Below are 21776 nucleotides of genomic sequence, written 5' to 3' on the forward strand. Positions count from 1 at the left end.
CACGGGAGCCAAAAACTCCAAGCTGATAGCTCTTACAGGTTTAGGAGTGGCACCGCCGACACGGGTTCAGCTGTAAACGACTTCCATTTCAGCATACACTCCTAACTCACTCCTCCACTCCTTTGGACATGGTGGTTAAATGACTCGGGAGCGATGAATTTGTTTCCAGGTCCAAAAGCATCGACGCTCCTTCGCCAGCGCTAATCAAAGGACTCATTAACCCAGTCATCTGTGGGCTGACCCCCCATTGTCCCCTTCCTCTCAGTTAAGGTAACTGCAAATGCAGAGAAGAAATTTCAAGTAAACAAAGACAAAGCTTCAGAGGACAGCTGGGCCGTTGAGCGTATGAGCTTCAGGTCACCATCTTTCCACTCTCCCTAGTTTGGGACACTCTTTGTCTGGTTTCTCCTCAGAGGCCTGTCTGATATGGGTAACCCTTCAGCATAGCCCTCTGAGTCATTGAAACATAGAAGCCCCTCCACCACTACAAGGTGGTGTCCCTTCAGGGGGGGGGGGCATTTTTTTTTTAATTTCCTTGTTTCTGTTTTGTACTATATAGTGAATTATGTTCTCTTTCTCTTGCCCCTAAACAGCTTCAGAATTCTTTTTTTTATTATTATTATTATGGAGAAGGCTCACTAACACCCCTGTTTACTAAGCCACACAGCAAATCTCTCTGATAACTATTCATTGTGGATATCCTGAAAACCTGACTGCCTGGGGTGCCTCTAGGACCAGGTTTGGGAACCACTGCTCTATGATATTAACCCCACTTTTATAAAGCTGCACTAGTGGCTGCCAGTGTGTTAATGCCGACTCTGCCCATTCAACGTGAATGGGCTGTGTTGGCATTGCCGTGCAGCTTTGTTTTAATTCTATTTCTTGTCATTCAATTTGGATTACTGAAGTATAATATATGAAATTTTATAAATATATATATATATATATATATATATATTTTTTTTTTTTTTTTTTTTAAAGTTCCAGTCTTCAAGTGATCCCCCAACTAATCATTTTTTGATTAGTGAATTGTTTGGAATTGTAAAGGCTAGCTTGAAATGCTGAAAAGTCTGGGTGTCAAAATATATTGTTACTCAAACTTAAAGTCCCAGCAACCCCATTGCCTCCTCCTATATAGAGATCTAAGAAGCTTCATTCCTTGTATCATCGCTCATTTAAAGCTGATTTTTCCTCGGTTAATTACACACGTAACCCATATAGTTTAGTTTTTCTGTTTTGAATGTTTGCACAGAAAGATGTGATAGATGAAAGTGTCTTGTCCACTTGCCTAGATTGTATGTGCTGAGGAGCAGCAATTTTCTCTTATGTGTCTCTGTGAAATGCTGCATACACATTGTAGCACAATGCCTTGCCTAAAGAGTTTCAGGCTAGAGGAAATTTAGGGGGTCTTTTACTAAAGCTTAGCTCAAGTTATCTGCAGCAGGGCCCATTTTATTCCTATGGGCCCTGCTGCAGATAACTGGAGCTCAGCTTTAGTAAAAGACCCCCTTAGGGTCCTGTTTACTAAGGTGCGCTAGCGTTTTTAGCGTTTGCTAAAAATTAGAATGTGCTAACCATGTAGATGCCCATAGGAATATTATGGGCATCTACATGGTTAGCACGCATTGCTTAGCGTGCGCTAAAAATGATAACACGCATCTAGTACGGCTTAGTAAACAGGGACCTTAAAGGTTTTATTGAAAATGTTATTTTTAAAACAAGCTTTTCATCTGTAGATGGAGGTAGAAAGGATACATTATGTTCTTTGCAGAATATGATTACAATATTTCTCTTTCTGAATGTGTTATTATGTAAATTACTTGTGATTGGATGACCTGGATTAGGTCTTTCCTATATACATTATGGCATTTCTTTCTTTTATATTATTTGTTTTTAATTTTATTGTAAACCACCGAGTTCTGTCAAAAGTCAAATGTGGTATATCAAGTTTAATAAAACATAAAATACTTCCTTTTCATAGTTAGGGTTGTTTTTGAGTGGAATGCTAGGAATTAGTGCTGTTTTGGTAAGACAGATTTGCTGCCTAAGCATGGAGTATCTTCTTGCTAGGTTTTGTATTATTTCAGAAGTGCCTTGTAGTCACAGGGCTGGCGGAACACGGTAAGCAAGTTATGCATGGCACAGGGCACCAACATTCATGGGGTGCCAGAAACTGCCATGCTAACCCCCCCCCCCCCCTACCACATCAATGCTGCCATCCCCCCTCCCACCCACCCTGGTGGTGTAGTGGTCTCTGTGGCTGCAGGAAAGAATCCCACTCTTTCCTGCCTGCTGCTGCTACTCCGTCTCTGGCACTCTCCACTTTTCTCTTCTGTTCTGCGGACGGCCCCGCTGTATTTTAAAAATGGTTGCCGAGGCTTCCAACGGCACAGCCGCCGAAGTCTTGGCAGCCATTTTGGGAAAACATGGCGGTGGCACCCACGGCACAGAAAAGCAGAGAACGCCGGAGACGGAGTAGCGGGCAGGAAAGAGTGGGATTCTTTCCTGCCCCCACAGCCACAGAGGCAACTACATCACCAGGGTGGGTGGCAAGGTAGGACTCTAGTACACTGGAGGGGGATGGCAGCATTACTGTGTGTGTGGGGGGGGGGGGGGAGGTTTTGGCAAAGTATAAGTCGGGGGGAAGTTTTGGAACAGTATAAGTCATCACAAGGACATAATATAAGGAAACCAATGGACTGCATTAGGTGCTTAAAGCCCATTTAGTTATATTAAAACAAATGAGAGATCTGCATGAAAGAAAATATTTTTTATTATTTTGACTTATGAAAACCACTTGTCCCTGAAACATGCTAAAAAACAGAATAATCCATTTGTACAAAAGAGATGAGATGAAGATATAATTCCATGTGCCCCAATGAAAGAAGAGTTTAATTTTACTTCTAATTTTTATAACATCAGGCTTCCCAAGGCAGATTACAACAGTTAAGATGAACCCATCAGTAAACAGGATATCCCCACTGAAATTTAGCCATATATTACTCTATTTATAGAGCAGTGTAGAAAAAGGAGCACAAAATATAGCCTTTATTAGTGCTGTTTCCACCAGCTACAATAATGTTTTAAGCAGTTTTAGCGATATTTAATTTTATTTCATGATAATTACATTTACATATGGGAAGCTTTCAAATAAATTAAAAAGCTGTCAGGTAAAAAAAAACCCTTTTGTTCTTCACCTTTTAAGACACTGGGTTGAAAAAGGGTGCGGGGTGGGAGAAAGGGGGAGGGAGAAAAGAGAAAGGAGATGCTGGGATGGGGGGGGGGCAATTGATAATTTGCAGGGGGCACCAGAGACCCTAGCACCAGCCCTCTGTAGTAAAGAGAGTTTACATTGATGTTACAGAAGTGACACCAGAATTTGAATTAGTTCTACTCTGCACTCCTTGTTGTGGAGTTTAGGTGAATGTGGTACAGAACTGGAGATGCAATAGAACTGCAATATACACCATGCATCCTGTGCGGATTCCAGACCACTCCCATATATAAGATTGGGTTGAATTATACTATTATGGTTTTAGTAAGTAGAATAAAATGTCTGGGGTTTCTTTCTTGTAGAGAAGGCCCTATGACTTTTTTTTCTTGTAGCCTTTTGAATACTGCATTTTAAAGTCAGAGGCTGTGTGGCCTGTCACTTTTGTCCTACTGCCACCACTCCCCCCCCCCCCCCCCCATTTACATTTACCTAGAGAGGTCACAGCATGTGTGTACAGTCCTACACATAAAACTCTTTCTATTTCAAGGGACCTGCTTAACTCCATTTTATGTTGAAACTTTGGCTAAGATAAAACACAGAAGCCCCAGTTTATTTTGCTTAGCATATTGTCCGTGTTAGTCACTTCCTAGATTCGTCTAGTGCGCCCACAGTGCTCTTGGTTCTATTCACTATCAGAACTGGCGTTTTTAGGGAACATGCAGTGCTCGAGCTTGACTTGTTGACCAGCCTCAAGTTGCTGAATAGCTCAAATAGTTGTCATATTTGCGGTTGCTCCACTCAGCAGGGCTCGCTCTGTTGTGTATTAAGAAAATTGGCTTTTGTCACCACTAGCGCTGCTTTCGTTTTCGAGGTTTATTCTTCTTACTATTCCCTTTCAACCCCTCAACTGTCTATTGACCATTTCCCAACCATTCCACCTGCCTGTCAGTCTCCCCCTCCCTAGGTTAGAGCCCGCCTGCGACTGCTTGCTGGCGCGATGCGCCGCCTCCACCCTCACGAGCAGCCTTGTATTAGCATATCCGTTCCGATCCCCTGGGACAAAGACACTTGTAGGCGACCCACTCCAGTGAGGCCGCACTGTGAGTGCTCCAGGACGCCGTGTGCGTGCCTGCCAGGGGCGTGGTCGAAAATGGGCAGAAGGAGAGGAAGAGGTGGGTGAGGGAGGGAGTCGGAACGTCACGAGAGGGCGGGGCCACTATGGAGCCTGGCCGCGTCACTCTTCCAGGGCAGGGGCCGGGGGCGCGGTCTGCTCCTTGCGCTTTTTTTTTTCCTCTCTCTCTCTCTTGCTCTCTCTTCCAGTACCGCCACCGCTTCTTCCTCCTCCTTGCTCTCCTCCACCACCATCATCTTATAATGTTTGCTGCTTGCAGCCTGAGGAGAGCAGAGGCTTAAGCGCCCCACAGCCCGGTGCCTGCAGCGAGAGACATATGGAGTTGGTGTAGATCAGGAGCAACCCTGATGCTTTAGTTCTCAGGTGGAGCTGCATGTGGTAAGTTCAGCTCCCTTTTCTACCACGGCGGCTGCCGATTGCTGTCCAGCTGCCAGAAACTCGATGTAGCTTTGTTTCTTGGCTAGCTTTTGGTTTTATTATTTTATTTTGTTAAGTCCTCCCTGTAGTGTAGAAAAGCAAACTACACAGGGGGAAAAAAAATCCTAGACATATTGTCTTGCAAGTAAGGAGATGGAGCGAGTTAAGTTTCGTTGTTTCTGTGGAAGGGGGGGGGGGGGGGGGGAAACATTTCTAGATGGAGCGATTTCTCGCTGGTTTTTCTTCTTCGGCTCGGTTGGGTGTCAGTCGTCGGGGATCTGCAGGCGAACCGATTCATGGCTGGTAAATGGGGAGCGAGAGGGAGATGGAAAAGATGAGTAAGACCAGACATCTTTGAATGACCTCCTCCAAATGTTATGTGCGAAGCTGAAGGCGCTGCTGCTGGGCAGGGGCAGGTGGGATTGGAAAGACTTCTGGATCTGGGGACTCCCGAACTATTCCACTTCTCTTCTTGCATCAGACTTGCAGCCAGTCCTTCAGTGCAGACAAAGTTCATTTTTGTGTTTATCGGCTGGGGAAGTATTTAACTGCTTGCCTGATCGCATCCTGCCTTGCATCTTCCATCTTCAGCACTGCACGTCAAGGCAGACCCGAGCCCCCCCCCCCCCCCCCAGCACTTGGTGACTTCCTGGAAGTTCGAGTCGATCCTGTGTCGGGGTACAGTTAGGGGAAAGTTTGGGAAGAGGGCCAGGCTTTGAACAGTCTTGCACGAGTGGGGGAGTGGGGGACATGGCTGCAGATAGCGGCCTGAAAGCTTCCTTAACATTGCAGTGGTCTTTTATTTTATCCCTGTTTACAGTATCATATCAAAGGCCTGTGATAGCGACGTATCAATCCTGCCGTTAGGCGTATTTGAGCTTGACATACCAAAGGGTGTTTTTGACGTTATGTTGCTGTGGAAAACTGCAGAAAACACCCAGCAGTTCTTCGTGGTGCTGATCCTTTCTTTTATAGAACTGTAGCTTTCTTTTCCATGTTTTAGGATGTTAAAGGAAGCTCATTGCCAGGCTCAGTTTTCGTCTCCCAAAGGTTCTGGTACTGTCTCTGCTTCAATATAAGAGTTGTACCCTTCCATATTCTGTCTCAGGCTTGTTTTACTTTAAGATGTACAGGTAGCTTGCCAACCAGGCACATTGGCTGCTGTTTTACTGCTTTTTGGATTGCATGAACAATATTAATTTCCAGTTATAGTCAGGTAATCTGAGGCCTAGGAGCCAAAGGGATGACCCAGTGTCATGTTGAAATGATAAAGGAAATATTGAAATGGGAATCTCCCCTCATGCAAAAGACTTTAAGGTCTGCTTTGAAACGGGGTAACTTGATTAGTGGATTGCATCTTCTTTCCCTTATGCCCCTGTCCTAGACTAGCTGTCTTTTCCCAGACATTTGCACTGGCTCTGATTCTTTTTATCTTGCTGCAGCCCAGCAAGATCCTTTTTTTCCCCCAGGAGAGGCTTGCAGGTAGATTGCACATCCAAATTAAATGGACCAAGAATGGTCAGAGCATGTAGCACTGTTAGTGATCTGGTGTTTGCTAGGTTGTGAGCAAGCAGTGTGATCTTTCACTGTTAGGGCTCTGACTCTTTTCTTGCACGGTTTAAGTCATCTGTGTTCAGTGGACCACTACAGACATACCTGGGTAAGAATCGGTTTGGTGAACAGTAGTCTCACTGATTCAAGGGTGTGCAGTGACTGGCCTCATCACTCACAGGTGCTCTTCCGATGGCAGGTTGCAGATCTTTTAAATACTGTATCAGGGCCTTCAACTCCAGCTACTTCAAGCCATGATCTGAGGTATAGATCAAGCCAGGGGTTAATATTTTCAACAGAGAGCAAATAAGTGATTTGAACCACATTTATGCCTGATGCTCTATCGGGAATACTATTTGTGTATTTATCAGTTGGATTTGTCTTCCAGAGCTACCATTAAACCTATTTACTCTGTTTTTGAGAGGAGGAGGGAATGAGCAGTTTGTGGTGCCAGACAGATACACTAGAGCCTGTATCCTGCCCAGACAGGTATCACAGCACCTTAAGAGCTGCAAAGGGCTGCCCACCTTCCAACATTAGTGTACTGAGCACTTCAGTTAAGGCCTGCACCTTGCTTACAACTTACAGTTTTTGCTTGTACCCAAAATTTGGTGAAAATTAACTTTCTTTAGCAAAGAAAACATTTCATTTCTGCTTTATTCTAAACTGTCCTTTTAATACAGTTGAACTTGTAAACAAAATACTTATTTCTTGTTATTTATTTATCCCTCAGAGTAATTTCAGATCCAGTGCCTAAGTGTCAGTGCTATGCACTGCTATGCGGGAGAATTCCTGGTTTGGTTCTTGAGTTGGGTCTTTTGACCTCTGTGTCAGGGACACTGTGGGTACAGTACTTGCAGTGTGCTTTTTCTAGCAAAAACGGTGCCGGGACTCAAATGCTAGGCACCCTTCAGGGTTGGGGTGATCACTAAGGGACCCACCCCACAATGGCCAGGCCCCCTTCAACCAGTCACAAAATCTATGACAAGGCAGAATTGGTATGTAGAGCCTGAGCTCTTTCATTAAAACTTGGGGTCCATAGGTCAATTTTAGCAGACAGTGGAAAAGGTGCTGGTACTCAGTACCTCCCTCAAAAAATGCCCCGAGTACTTATAATGCAGGAGGGGTCTTGACTGTTACTTAAGAGTCATAGCTGGTGGTTGGATTCATGATCCATGATTGTAGGGTTCTGGAAGGAGCTAGGGGTACATTGGTTGGGAGGGGAATCCATGGGTAGTTGGGCATGGAACCTCCCCGCACCAGATGGCAGCCCTGATGCTGACTGAGTTTAGAGGCCCAAGAAGGATGAGGGACGAACTAATCCACAGATACATTTCAACAGCCATATATACCTGTCATTTTTGTGTCAATAATGCTCAAGGTAAGATGATTTAAATATCTTGTCAGATTAGAGAATGCCGTTATAATATGCTTTAGCTTTCCGACTTTCCGGTTTTACTGCTGTTGCATGCCAGTGGTTTTAGTTGTTCAGTGGAGGCTGTTCTATCCGCGGTGTGAGGAGCCCGCTTTCCCAAACAGCAGTGCATCGGACTGTGAGTGAGGCATGGGAGGCTGGCCCTCCACATACACACACGCAAAAGAAAATCTGTGCAAGAAACAGCCACTGATATTGAGTCCAAAGATCATCTGTTCCAGAGAGAGAACAAGGTCCAGTTTAAATGGAGACAGCCTGAAAGCATTACAGAGCCTCCTCCCACCTTTTACCGGTGTTAGTAATAATTGGAATCTGAAGATTATGGATTTAGAGGAGGATTGAATTTGCTATCATTAATACTAATAGTACACTGTTTTAATCCTCCAAACTGCCATTGAACCCTGAGGTGGGGGGGGGGGGGGGGGGGAATATAGGCAAAGTGTAGTTCCCATTTAAAGACCTCAGAGTATACCTGCCTCTTGCACTGCATTGTAGAGATTTTACTCTTTCAAGTGAGTGACATTTTAGCCTAGTTTGCTGCTAAAGAAAAAATGTTGAGTCTTTGTATTGCATAGCAATATAGATTGACAGAACTCTAACTTTAATGCAATACCACTTTGTATTTCTCATCCCGGAAATGGCGATCGCCATTACGGAATAATGTAAGCCACATTGAGCCTGCAAATAAGTGGGAAAATGTGGGATACAAATGCAATAAATAAATGATCAGTTTATTGTGTGTAGCTGGGTCCTGGTCTCTTGTCCATACTGTCCCCCCCCCCCCCTCCCCGTTTTTTAATAACTGTCTAAATTTTTTTTGTTTTGTTACATTTGTACCCCGTGCTTTCCCACTCATGGCAGGCTCAATGCGGCTTACATGGGGCAATGGAGGGTTAAGTGACTTGCCCAGAGTCACAAGGAGCTGCCTGTGCCTGAAGTGGGAATCGAACTCAGTTCCTCAGGACCAAAGTCCACCACCCTAACCACTAGGCCACTCCTCCACTTAGGTGTGGTGATCAGTGTGGCACAGATAACAATCCTATTCTTGAGAGGACAGGATTGAATCTGCAAGATGACAGCTTTCTGATTAGAGATAAGTTTTGGTTTTTTTTTGCTTTTGACCCGTGTCAAATATTTGCTGAACCGGTAGCTAAATGAAGGCTAGGTCAGAAAGTAAGGTACAGCGTATAGAACATTAGAAGTTATTCTACATAATGTGAAAGTCCAAGGGCTTGCAGTTCACGCCACTTGTGCGCTGGTTTTTACTGGGGTGCAGTGTTAAATTGCGCATAGTCTTTGGCTTAAAGAATGGCATGAAGAATTTTTCATTTCAATGTACATGAAAAACTATTTTGTCTGAGAAATGTAAACCCTCCCCATTTGAACCTGTACTCCGCATAAGGCAAGGGTTTAATTATCCATTGTTATGAGTAATCCTGACAGGTATTCAGACTACTGGCATGGTGCTTTTCTTTCAGCCTTTGCCACCTTGCTGAAGTAGGTAGCGGCAGCCTTCCCTGCACTCCCTGAGCTGGTGACCCTTCCCGCCCTTTGGTTCATTTGCAGGTGTTTGTGGCAACTCCGACTCTCTTCGCTGTGGAGTCTGGGTGAGCTTCAGTGGAGAGAGAGAGAGAGAGAGGGCCGCCCGCCCGGGACTGGAGATAACTATGCGGATGCGTGGGGGTGGGGTGGGGGTTGGAGGGCTGGATGCCTGCCACAGCAGGTCTGACTAGTTTTAATTGCCTGGAGGCAGCTGTGTGCTGGGGAGGTACAAGCTTCAGTTCTTCAACCTAGCTGGCCTGTACAGTGCCATCCCTGAACTGTCAGAAAGCGCTGATTTTTATATGTAATGTCTAGTTCTGTGGATTTTATCCCCCCTCCCTCCCTCCCTCCCTCCATTTTCTAGTTTACAGAGCTTTTTCTTTCTCCCCCCCCCCCCCCTTGGTGAACACTGGAAGGAAGTCTTCTCGAAGACTGATCTTCAGGGCTGCCTTTTGTATGGCAAATTGCCACATTAGCAGTCTCTGTTCTTCCCAGGAGAGGTTACAGGGCCCCAGGCACAGCTCTTGCTTTGCCCTTTTGCTCCGAGTGCCTTTAACAGAGAAGGCATCCCAAAGAGCACGTTGCCCCCATCTGTACCCAAGTGGTAGCTGCATAGTTTGTGAAGGTAAATTTTCACAGCTTAAATTTGAGCGGTGGGAGGCTTTGTACTTCATGTCCTCTTTACACAGAGGTAGGAGGTACTGGGGGGGACCAACATACCAGGAAGCATTTGTTTTGAGTCCTGAGACCCATTGCTGCATAGGGTGCTAGCTACTTAGGAAAGCTAAAATTATGCCTAGTAGCTTCAATTTGGTGTATAACCTTCCAGAATGTACCAGTCCTCGAGGGAGTGGACTTTAAAAGATAAAATCCCTAAACTTTACAAACAGCTAGCCTGCACTGATTCTTCTGGTTATCTCTTCACCCCTCCTGCTCCCCCAGCCCAGTTTTTGTTTTTAAATGATTCCCTTGTCTGGTGAAACAGAAGAACTGATTACACCCCCTCATTATCATTCTGATTTATGTTTTATTCTCCAAGAAAGATGAGCATTTGAAAGTTGTTTACTCTTTGTTTTTTTTAAGCTGTCCCCATCGCTATGGCTGTAATTAATGTAGGCTGTCCCATGCGAGCAGAGATCACATGCAGACTCATGAATCAGCAACACCACACAGTAGCAGAGGGTCTTACGGTTTAGGGGGGGTTTAAAAGATAAGAGCTGTTAATAGTAAACTTTTTTCTAAAAGGTAGAAACATGCACAAGGGTCAGGGGAAAAAAATGGCTGGAGGAATAGAACTGAAAGAGAGAGAGGCATTTGACAAGTTGATTTTATGACTTGGAATCTAGCTCATTCAGCTGCAGGGCCACCAGAGCCAGTGCCTGACAGACTTCTGCTCCACACAGCGAAGACAGTGCTTCTCAACCCAGTCCTCAGGGCACATGCAACCAGTCAGGTTTTCAGAATATCCACAATGAATTTGTAGGGGAGAATGTGCATGCACTGCTTCCTTAGTATGCAAATTTATCTCATGCATATTCATTGTGGATAGCCTGCAAACCTGACTGGCTGGCTGTGCCCCAAGGACTGGGTTAAGAACCACTGAACTGAGGAATTTAGGGGTGTCTTTTACTAAGCTGCGATAGAAATCAGCTGGTGGTCAATGCCCATTATATTTCTATGAGCATCTCGACGTTGACCACCAGCTGATTTCTACCATGAGCTAAAAACGCTACCGTGGCTGAGTAAAAGATCCCCTTAGTTTGTTTGCCACCCCTGCCAACCCTCACTAAAAAAAAAAAGCAACTGTCCTTCTGCAACTATGCAGAACTGTACAGGCAGATAGAAGAGGGTCTCCGTTTTGTGGTGCTTAGGGTCCGGTCAGCACACATTGATGAATAATTTCAGGAACTTAGGGGTAAATATTTAGCTGGTGGTGGTCAGCATTTTTTTTTTTTGGGGGGGGGGGGAGCATCTGGTGGCCAGGCTTGAATATCTGGACATAACGCCATGTCCGGGCACTGGTTTTGAATATCCGGGTTTATGCAGCTGGCTGTCACTTATCTGGTTACGTGTGATATTCAGCACTTAACCACCTAATTGAAACTGGATTTTAAAAGCACTGAATTTTATGCAGTCCTATTTGTCTGGTTAACTTAGGGGGTCTTTTACAAAGGCATGGTAGCATTTTTAGAATGTGCTAAATGCTAGAGATGCCCATAGGAATATATGGGCGTCTCTAGCGTTTAGTGCATGCTATAAACGCTACTGCGTGTTTGTAAAAGGTCCACTTAGATTAAGTGCTGAATATCAGCACTTAATTGTCTCAACTTCACCTCTAGACCACCTACAAAATCGCTGCTGAATATCAGTGGATATTCTGCATAGGTGATTTAACCATCCAGGAGGCTCTCCTGCCCTCACTTTGAAAATTGAGCCCATGGTTATCATAGAAACTGGTTCTTTCTAGAGCCTGAAAATCTTGGCAATAGATTGTTTTCTCTGATGTGAAGGGAATTTCGTTCTGGAAATCTCTTAAGATGCAGTGATGACACTTCCATAAACTGTCTGGGCCCTTATCTTTCTCACTATTTCTGCTTCACATGCCATATATGACATGTGAAGGGGCATTTTTGATATTTCTAAATCCAATTTTGGATGGTTTGCGGAAAACGTCCAGAAATCCGGTAGCGAACAAGGCCATTTTTGAAACAAAAAGTTGGACCTTTTTCTGGTTTGAAAAATGGCCATTTGTGAGATGTTCTTGTGCTCAGTGCATCTATCTTTTTGGACCATTTTTGAAAAAAAAAAAAAAAAACGTCCAAGGGAAAAATGCACATAAACAAGCCATTGGGATTATTTTTTGGGGGGGAGGGGGGCACCATTCTTAGTAGACTGGCCACACACGATATCACAGTAGGGCACCCTAGGGTGCGCTGCAGTGAACTTCACGTAAAAGGTCCCAGGTACACATCTCACTGTTAACCCTTTTATATTGTATGGTGAGCCCCCAAAAGTCACCAAAAATCTAGTATAGCGAACTGTACACCACTACAATAGCCCTTATGTCTGCAGGTGTCACCTGTGTACTGTGGTTACAGTAGGTTTTGGAGGGCTCACTTTCCACCACAAGTGTAACAGAGTGGGATCTGGGTCTGGGTCCCCTTCTCTACAGTTCACTGCACTAATCACTAGGCTACTCCAGGGATCTGCTTGCTGCTGTAATAAGACTGACCATAACATCTGAAGCTGTTCTAGAGGCTGGTATGTGCTGTTTTTCACATCTTTGGGGGATGGATGGGGGTCAGTGACCGCTAGGGGAGGAAGGGAGGGTCATGCCTTAATCCATCCAGTGTTCATTTAGGGCACCTTTTTGTGACCTAGTCTTGTTTGAAACAGTTCTAGACCAAACTGTCTAACTTTTATCCCTGGACGCTTTTACTTTGTTCCATTATGGCAGAAAAATGTCCAAGTTTTAAACGACCAAATCCCACCTTCAACATGCCCTCTTGCAGTTTGGACAAACTGCATAGACATGGGTTTCAAAAACAGCAATTTGGAATTTTTGGAAAAAAAAAATGTCCTTGTGCCACTTTATGGACGTTTTTCTGTTTTGAAAATGAGCCCCATTGTCTTTCAAAAGTTAATTTCTTAAAATCCAGATGTGAAATGATGTCTTCCTAGCCGGTAAGCAAGAGATTAAGCTTGGTTGTAGTCTGAAGGAACAGATGCATTAGAGGATTAAACTATTAACCCTTTCTTTATAGACTTATGTACATGAATTGGCTGTGTCTCAGTAGTCAACCTCCTTGTGGCCCTTGAAAGATGTGTGCCTGTCCATACCCTGGAGAGATGTTGCAGGCATCTCTGACCCTCAAATATTTTTGCATGCTGCCCCTGCTATACCAGCCCTGCTTGGCATTACGCTGATTTAAGAAACGACTGCTTTGGATCCCTTTCAGTACATCCCACCTATGGCTAAAAGCACAGTGTCAACCAATAAACCATATACTTTCAATGTATTCTCTGAATTTAGGATTAAAAACATATGTTGGCTGCAGTTAATATAGCAAGAGGAATACCTGCATTGAAACAGTTTGCATTTTGTGTGTTGTTTGACCTGAAAAAAATCTTCTCTTTCTTATGTCACAGTACTCTGTCAGTTTGCTTTTCTCTTGAAGATTGTAAAACTTCCATTCTGTAGATAAGGTGAATGCTTAGAGAACCCCTAATTGTTTTCATAATAAGGATATGTAAATGTTTGCTCTTGTAAGCTTGTGAGGCACTGGAAGGATAGAATATGGTACAAAGATCCAATCCCTGGTAACTTTACTGGTTCTACTGGGACCCTGAGATGACTTGGCCTAACTGTTGCTTGTCAGCCTTTCTTTGTATAGCAGAAAACCTCTGTGTCCAGTGGCTGTGAATGCGCACAAACCTTGGGGTTTGTACTGTATAAAGCATACACCGGCTCCATTGCCTGCAGATCTTTCTCTTGCATATTCATTGTGGATATCCTGAAATCCTGACTAGTTGGCTGTATCCTAATGACTGGGTTCAGAACCCCTGGAGCATCAGCCTGTGTTGCTTATGAGACTGTATCTGGAATAGCCACTTAGAACTGGGTATACTAGTGTTTTTTCCCCCATTTTCTGAGTTTGAGGGGGTAGCAGGGCTTTAATACACCTATCCCTTCATGGCAGTTTTATAATCTAGGTTAGCAGTTTCAACCCATTCCTCAGTGGTTTTCAGGATACCCGCAATGGACATGCATGAGAGATTTGCATGCACTTCTTCCATTGCAACTGGCCAGGTGGTCCCTGAGGACTGGGTTGAAAACCACTAACCTAGATCCTTAGTATTTATGCCAAGTCCTCTAAGGCTTCCAACAGACCAGGTTTTCAGGATATCCCTAATAAATATGTATCACTTCCCCTCGTGAAAAACTCTCTTCAATTAGTTACTTTGATCAATCACTCTACCCAGTAACTTATCATGCACTTTTTTCAACGTATAACACTGTTTTTATTTATAAATGCATACTTAGGTTCATTGAACAATTTATTAATCTTACATTATCCTATCCTCTCACCTTCACTCATGTCGCATGAACTTTTCAGTCTTTAAGAACAGTTTTATTTTCCTGCTTGTGGTTTTAAGAAAGTTTGTTCACACAATTTCACTGTGATGTGGGGTAGTAGGTACAGTGGGGGAAATAAGTATTTGATCCCTTGCTGATTTTGTAAGTTTGCCCACTGACAAAGACATGAGCAGCCCATAATTGAAGGGTAGGTTATTGGTAACAGTGAGAGATAGCACATCACAAATTAAATCCGGAAAATCACATTGTGGAAAGTATATGAATTTATTTGCATTCTGCAGAGGGAAATAAGTATTTGATCCCCCACCAACCAGTAAGAGATCTGGCCCCTACAGACCAGGTAGATGCTCCAAATCAACTCGTTACCTGCATGACAGACAGCTGTCGGCAATGGTCACCTGTATGAAAGACACCTGTCCACAGACTCAGTGAATCAGTCAGACTCTAACCTCTACAAAATGGCCAAGAGCAAGGAGCTGTCTAAGGATGTCAGGGACAAGATCATACACCTGCACAAGGCTGGAATGGGCTACAAAACCATCAGTAAGACGCTGGGCGAGAAGGAGACAACTGTTGGTGCCATAGTAAGAAAATGGAAGAAGTACAAAATGACTGTCAATCGACAAAGATCTGGGGCTCCACGCAAAATCTCACCTCGTGGGGTATCCTTGATCATGAGGAAGGTTAGAAATCAGCCTACAACTACAAGGGGGGAACTTGTCAATGATCTCAAGGCAGCTGGGACCACTGTCACCACGAAAACCATTGGTAACACATTACGACATAACGGATTGCAATCCTGCAGTGCCCGCAAGGTCCCCCTGCTCCGGAAGGCACATGTGACGGCCCGTCTGAAGTTTGCCAGTGAACACCTGGATGATGCCGAGAGTGATTGGGAGAAGGTGCTGTGGTCAGATGAGACAAAAATTGAGCTCTTTGGCATGAACTCAACTCGCCGTGTTTGGAGGAAGAGAAATGCTGCCTATGACCCAAAGAACACCGTCCCCACTGTCAAGCATGGAGGTGGAAATGTTATGTTTTGGGGGTGTTTCTCTGCTAAGGGCACAGGACTACTTCACCGCATCAATGGGAGAATGGATGGGGCCATGTACCGTACAATTCTGAGTGACAACCTCCTTCCCTCCGCCAGGGCCTTAAAAATGGGTCGTGGCTGGGTCTTCCAGCACGACAATGACCCAAAACATACAGCCAAGGCAACAAAGGAGTGGCTCAGGAAGAAGCACATTAGGGTCATGGAGTGGCCTAGCCAGTCACCAGACCTTAATCCCATTGAAAACTTATGGAGGGAGCAGAAGCTGCGAGTTGCCAAGCGACAGCCCAGAACTCTTAATGATTTAGAGATGATCTGCAAAGAGGAGTGGACCAAAATTCCTCCTGACATGTGTGCAAACCTCATCATCAACTACAGAAGACGTCTGACCGCTGTGCTTGCCAACAAGGGTTTTGCCACCAAGTATTAGGTCTTGTTTGCCAGAGGGATTAAATACTTATTTCCCTCTGCAGAATGCAAATAAATTCATATATTTTCCACAATGTGATTTTCCGGATTTAATTTGTGATGTGCTATCTCTCACTGTTACCAATAACCTACCCTTCAATTATGGGCTGCTCATGTCTTTGTCAGTGGGCAAACTTACAAAATCAGCAAGGGATCAAATACTTATTTCCCCCACTGTATGAGTGGAATTTGAGTGGAGTATGAGTGAAGGTGAGAGGATAGGATAATGTAAGATTAATAAATTGTTCAATGAACCTAAGTATGCATTTATAAATAAAAACAGTGTTATACGTTGAAAAAAAGTGCATGATAAGTTACTGGGTAGAGTAATAAATATGTATGAGAGAAATTTTGCATGTATCTTAGGGATATCCTCATTACCTGGCCTGTTGGAAGCCCTGAAGGACTTGGAGTGAACCTCACTGATCTAGGTGCTTGATTTTAGTCAGTGGTATAATTCATGGGAGACCAGTTGGTCTCCAGTCTGATGGCAGCAGAGTTAATTTTGGAAGCTGGCCAAGGTAAGAGAGTCGTGCAGGGTTGGCAATTCATTTAATTCTGGCTGGACTTTCCTTCCTCAGCTGTGGATCACCCCTGCACATATCCTGGGGGGGGGGGGGGGGGGGGGGAAGAGGACAAACCCAGACTGAATATTATAGTAGATGCATTAGGCTATTTGAAAATATAACTATTACATAAGTGCCAAAATGTTTTGCAATAAATGTCTAAGCCTTCCAAATTATCAAGCTACATCTCTGCACCAGTGTTCCACAGTTCTCATACTTTTTCTGTTCTGGACCCACTTACAGGCTTTGCCAAAATCCTGGAACTTGGCACAGAAATAGAGATCATTCCAATGCAAATTTGCAGTGGATATTCTGTGGCTTTGTTTTTCAGTCTAACCTCATCTTACCAGTACCCCATGCTCAATAAAGTATCTGCAGGCTGTCACTACAGGAGCCCCAGCCTCCCTGAGTACAAAGCAAGATAGCCAAATTATTTTAGGACACATTATTCTCTTGTAAAACGCTTTCACTGGCAGATATGCAGTGTACTGATGCCCATTCTTTTTCTCCCCTCACTATTTGTAAAGATTGTACATCCAGCCATCTCTGAGACCAGACTTGGAGATGGCTGGCATTGTGCTTGCTGAGGGCGCAAAGGGAGTATTCAGTTTCCCTGCCCCTACTTCCCCCAAGATTCCTAGTGTGCCTTTAGCAGGAGCTCTGTGCCCTGTATTCATGGCTTGCATGTCACCGGGCTGTGACGCTAAGGCTGCGGCGTTGTACCAGGATTACTTCCACAGTTCAAAGCTGCACACATGCAGTTCATATTTTCAAAGGGAATTATAATGAAATCCTAAGTTTATAAAACAATAATGAAAGGCAGTGCTTCTTAAACTGTTTTTTTCAGTTTGCTCTAATTTTTACTTGATAGTAAAAGTGCTACTCGGTCCTGTAGTGAGTCCTGATCCTTAGTTCATGACTAATTTTTACATTTTTGAGGTCTGGTGGTTTATGAAAGGATTTTACCCATTCTGCTGTATTTCATGTGAGACTTGTTGGTTACAGCGCCTCCTAGAGGGTGAGACTGGCAACTTTTCCAAGATATTTTTTAAAAGCTTCTATTGCTATTTCCTTTCTTTGGTGACATCACGTCCTCCAGTGACATCACTTCCTCCCTGATCTGTTTGGGAGAGAATGCACTTCCTGTGATACTTTGGGGGGGGGGGGGGGGGGTTGTTCCATGCAGAATTGTTTTTCTGGCTCTTCAATCACTGAAGCAGCTGTCCTTTTTTTTCCCCATTGTGTGGTGGGAAATTGGCTGTTTCAGTCGTGGAAGTAGTTCTCTGGCTAACAAAGCCAAGTGCATCTTTGCACTTCTCCACTGAGGACTGGATTTACATATAAGCTAGACAAGCTATAGCTTAGAGTAGGGGGTTCCCAAGCTTTTCTTGGGAGAAGCCCAGCCAGTCAGGTTTTCAGGATATCCACAATGAATATGCATGCGATCAATTTGCATACACTGCCTCCTTGGTATGCAAATCAATCTCATGCATATTCATTGTGGATATCCTGAAACCTGAATGGCAGGGGAGCTCCAAGGACAGGTTTGGGAATCACTGGCTTAGGACCTCACACTTTACTAGCATGGACCTAAAACTTACTTCCTTCTTCCTTACTTGTTGGGCAGACTGGATGGACTGTACAGGTCTTTATCTGTTGTCATTTACTATGTTACTATGTTCCTACTTAAATTCAGAGGAGCCTCTTAAATGTTACAGCTTAGGGGCCACAGTGCACATAAATCTGGCCTTCCTCTAGAGCTCGACCACACATGGAGCTGGCTGTCGCATTCACTTCTGTTTTGAGAATGATCTTGGATTTCTCTACACTGCAGGATTTTGGCCACACGGGTCCAGAGGTGTTTTTCAGTTGATGGTGTCATGTGTATGTCTCCTCCTTCCCCATAACTCACATTGTTATAGTGATCATATTTTTTTTTTCTCCTCCTGAGTGGTAGGTCCTCACCTCTGCAGACCCTAAGGCTTGTGTGGTCTCTTGGGAGTAGTGGCGTTTTTACATCTAAGAGACAACCTAGAGAAAGTCGTCTTGTAAGAACAGCAGAGTAAGCCACAGCTACAGATGTACTCAGCCCTATTGCTTGGGTAGGAGGGTAGAGCTCCTCTGACACATTAAGGATGGAGGACAAGATCTCATAATCTCCAGTGTCAGGAGAGCAGAAATTGAACCAGAAGCTCTGAGCACAAGTTTTACTGCCAACATTATACTCTCTGCACCTCTAGGGTGCTTCTCTCTAATTTATGTTGGATTAGGTACATTTTCTCTGTACGACATTGGCCTTTGGCCTTCACTAAGCCTTCAACAACTGGGAATTTTACATTGCTAACTACTTAATCAGAGCTTCCTCATTCCAGGAAGATATTGTGGCATGGAACAGGGTGGTAGAAACTAAAGTTGTCTGAGTGTATCACCTGCAGAAACTTTGGGGCCTAGCTCTTAGGCCTTGGCAAGAGTGGTTGGTTATAGTGGCACCATTGATAAGTCTTTACGGGTACAGTTGGTCAAGATGTAGTATAGTTCCTTGCCTGATAACTGCTTTATGTTAACCATACACTTGTTCGACCTGATGTTTATGTTTATCTATAATTGTGCACTGAGGTTGATGTGTGTGTGCTGATGGGTTGATACTGTAAAAATATATATTAGGACTGTACAAGATAGACTGGTGCTATGAAGGAAGTGACATCCGTGAAGGAAATGGCAAAAGTGCTGGAGAGAGCAAAATAGCTCCTAGTTTCTCTCAGTAGTTGGTGTTGCACTGTCTGAGCCACTTGTCCTATGGGAAAAATTTTAAAAAAATCTTTCAAGCCATATGTGAATGGGGGGGGGGGGGGGGGGAGGAGCATCACATTTTATTTAATGTGTAAAATAGTTTTTGAGAGCGGTGTGAATCATGTGTTTAAAAAAAAATCTTTTTTTGCTGAATTCCAGGCTAGCTTTCTGGATATTTTTGTAGGCCTGGCAATTTTCCTTCTCCTTTTGGACTTCCGCTTATTTGGTTCTGGGGACCAGGAGCTTTAGTTTTGCACCTGTTTGTATATCAGGTTGTAAATAGAAATGAAAATAAGATTATACTTTTTTTATTGAACTAACCTAATACTTCTTTTGATTAGCTTTCAAAGATCAGAAATAAGCAAATGTTGACAAATTTCAGAATATATATAAGTGAAAAACAAAAGCATTCCAATGACAGTCTTACAGGAAGAGGGTGTGGTGGGTTAGGTGAGAAACAGGGAGAGCTGCGTGGGTGAGAGACAGAGATGGATGGATGATAAGAGGGTGACAAAGCAGTATAATTTTATGGTTTATAGTGGGATAGAAAGCCCAGATCTTTAAGCCCTGTCTGGTGGGTGTCAAAATATTTCATCATTTTGACTTCAAAGGTCTTAACGTTCCTGGATTGTCTTAAACTTTCCTTGTAGTAATCTCGCCATAAGATCATTGATGCAGTGTTCTGGATTTGTAAAGTACCACACCACTTTTTTCAGGTTGCAGAAGGGGTTAAGTGAGAACCCTCCCTCCAGTCACCCTGAGTCCAACCACTGAACTTGCATTGCAGTGATGGAAACTTCAGTCTGCATCATCAGGCCAACATCTTCGTTTATAGTGCTGAATGATGCATTCCATGATCTTTTGCATGTATTTTCTTATTACCTATAGCATCTTTCGGTTCCTAGGTGTGTGGGTGTATGTATGTGTGTGTGTTTCTGCATGTAGATGCCTCTAAGTTAAGCTCTTGCCCCCACCAGAGCTTGCAGTTAACAAACATGTTGCCTTCCAAATACATAAAATTTGTGAGAATGTAAAGTTATCTTACTGCCCTGGCACCCAAATTGTGGATGTAGTAGGCAGAAGGATGCTGCAAGGTTTAAGTATGGAGAAGATGAAATGGCAAACCTCTCCAGACCACAGTGAACATTTCAGCTTGGGCTATAATACTGTGTCAAAAAGCCAAGGTTTTACAAGCTCTCCATCACTAGAAATCTTTCCTGTAGTGGGTTCAGTTAGACCTTAGTTGGGGGGGGGGGGGGGGGGGGGGGGGGAGGGATTCAGGTCATCTCAAAGCTTGAAGGGAGAAAAACTTTTAGAATCTGAAGGCTTAGCATGAGCTAATCTTTTGTTATTAATATCAGAGAGAGAGAGAGTCATCTGCTAATTGCTGTTCATTTTAAAAATTAATATTGACGCTTCCTGTTTTGTTCACTGCTTTCAACAGTAAGAAACTAGTGAACACTTGAAGGTGGGGAAACCCAAAGGACTTGCCCCGGTTCTTTGCTGGTTTCTGCTTTTTGCTTTGTTTGAGGAGGCTGGACAGCCGAGCTGCAGCACTGATTTATGGCTTGGTTTGTGATCTATAATGTCTTGGCGTCTTCTTAGTGGTTGAGACCTCTTTATGGATATACAGCAGGAGGGGAGAAACAACCTTTTGGGGGGGAGGAAATACGGTGCAGAGGGGCTGAAAGCAAGGACTTCAGCCAAGTAATGAGAGATGCAAGGGAAAAACAAACAGTTTGCAGGACAGAAATTTGGAAGATTGCTTCTGCGAAATCAGATTGTAATGTGCGTCTCGTTCCAGTACAGCGTAGTCTTTGTAAAGCACACTGACGAAGATGTAATTTTAGTACAGAGCTCTCTCATAATGAGCAGAGGTAAAAACAGACCTGCCATGTTGCCTATGTTGTACTGGCTGAAGTTCTTGCTTTCAGTCCCGCTGCACCAAATACTCATCCCTACTACTCTGTAGCCTTATGCCCAACAGCTCAAAAAAAAAGGGAGGGGGCCAGGCAATTTATAGTCCTTGTCATCTATACCAAACCAGTCCAGACTAATTGGTTGTGTCCATCTACCAGCGAGGAAGGAGACAGAGAAAATATTTACAAGTAAACCGCCTCTTAAGGGTATCGTGCAGCCTGGAATGGTCAGTGTTTTCTCTGTCCCCTAGCGGATGGTGGACGGATCGTGCAGCTGCTCTGGATTGCTGGCTGGTAGCTCCTGTCCCAGATTCTTCTGGTGACAGTAGAGCCAGGGGTGTGCTGGTAGCCATGTTGGGGCTAGTTTTAGATGATACTCAGTAGTCCTGAGTTCCTCATCTGCCAGCTAGGGTGATATCCAGTGACCCTGGTTCCCTCCCCTCCCCTAGCTGTCTTTCTAGCAGGGTGATGGTTAATTGTGTCATGGAGTAACTTGTCTCCCCTGTGGGGTTCTTCTCTTCTGTGGTGGTAGGTATATCTGAATTTCTGCCTCTGAGGTAAGCCTTTATTTATTCCTGTCACTAGTGAAGAAG

General features: G+C 44.1%; 1 protein-coding gene across 1 annotated transcript in view; it reads left to right on the forward strand.

Moving 5' to 3' along the window:
• Positions 1-4529: 4529 nt before the first annotated feature.
• SERTAD2 (SERTA domain containing 2) overlaps positions 4530-21776 on the forward strand; it is a 66974-nt gene continuing 49727 nt past the window's right edge. The window contains exon 1 of the mRNA XM_030196138.1: positions 4530-4724. The gene's annotated coding sequence lies outside the window, so the exon portion shown is untranslated. The remainder of the gene's footprint in view (positions 4725-21776) is intronic.

This window comes from Microcaecilia unicolor, chromosome 3 (genome assembly GCF_901765095.1).
Source record: "Microcaecilia unicolor chromosome 3, aMicUni1.1, whole genome shotgun sequence".
Lineage (NCBI taxonomy): Eukaryota > Metazoa > Chordata > Amphibia > Gymnophiona > Siphonopidae > Microcaecilia > Microcaecilia unicolor.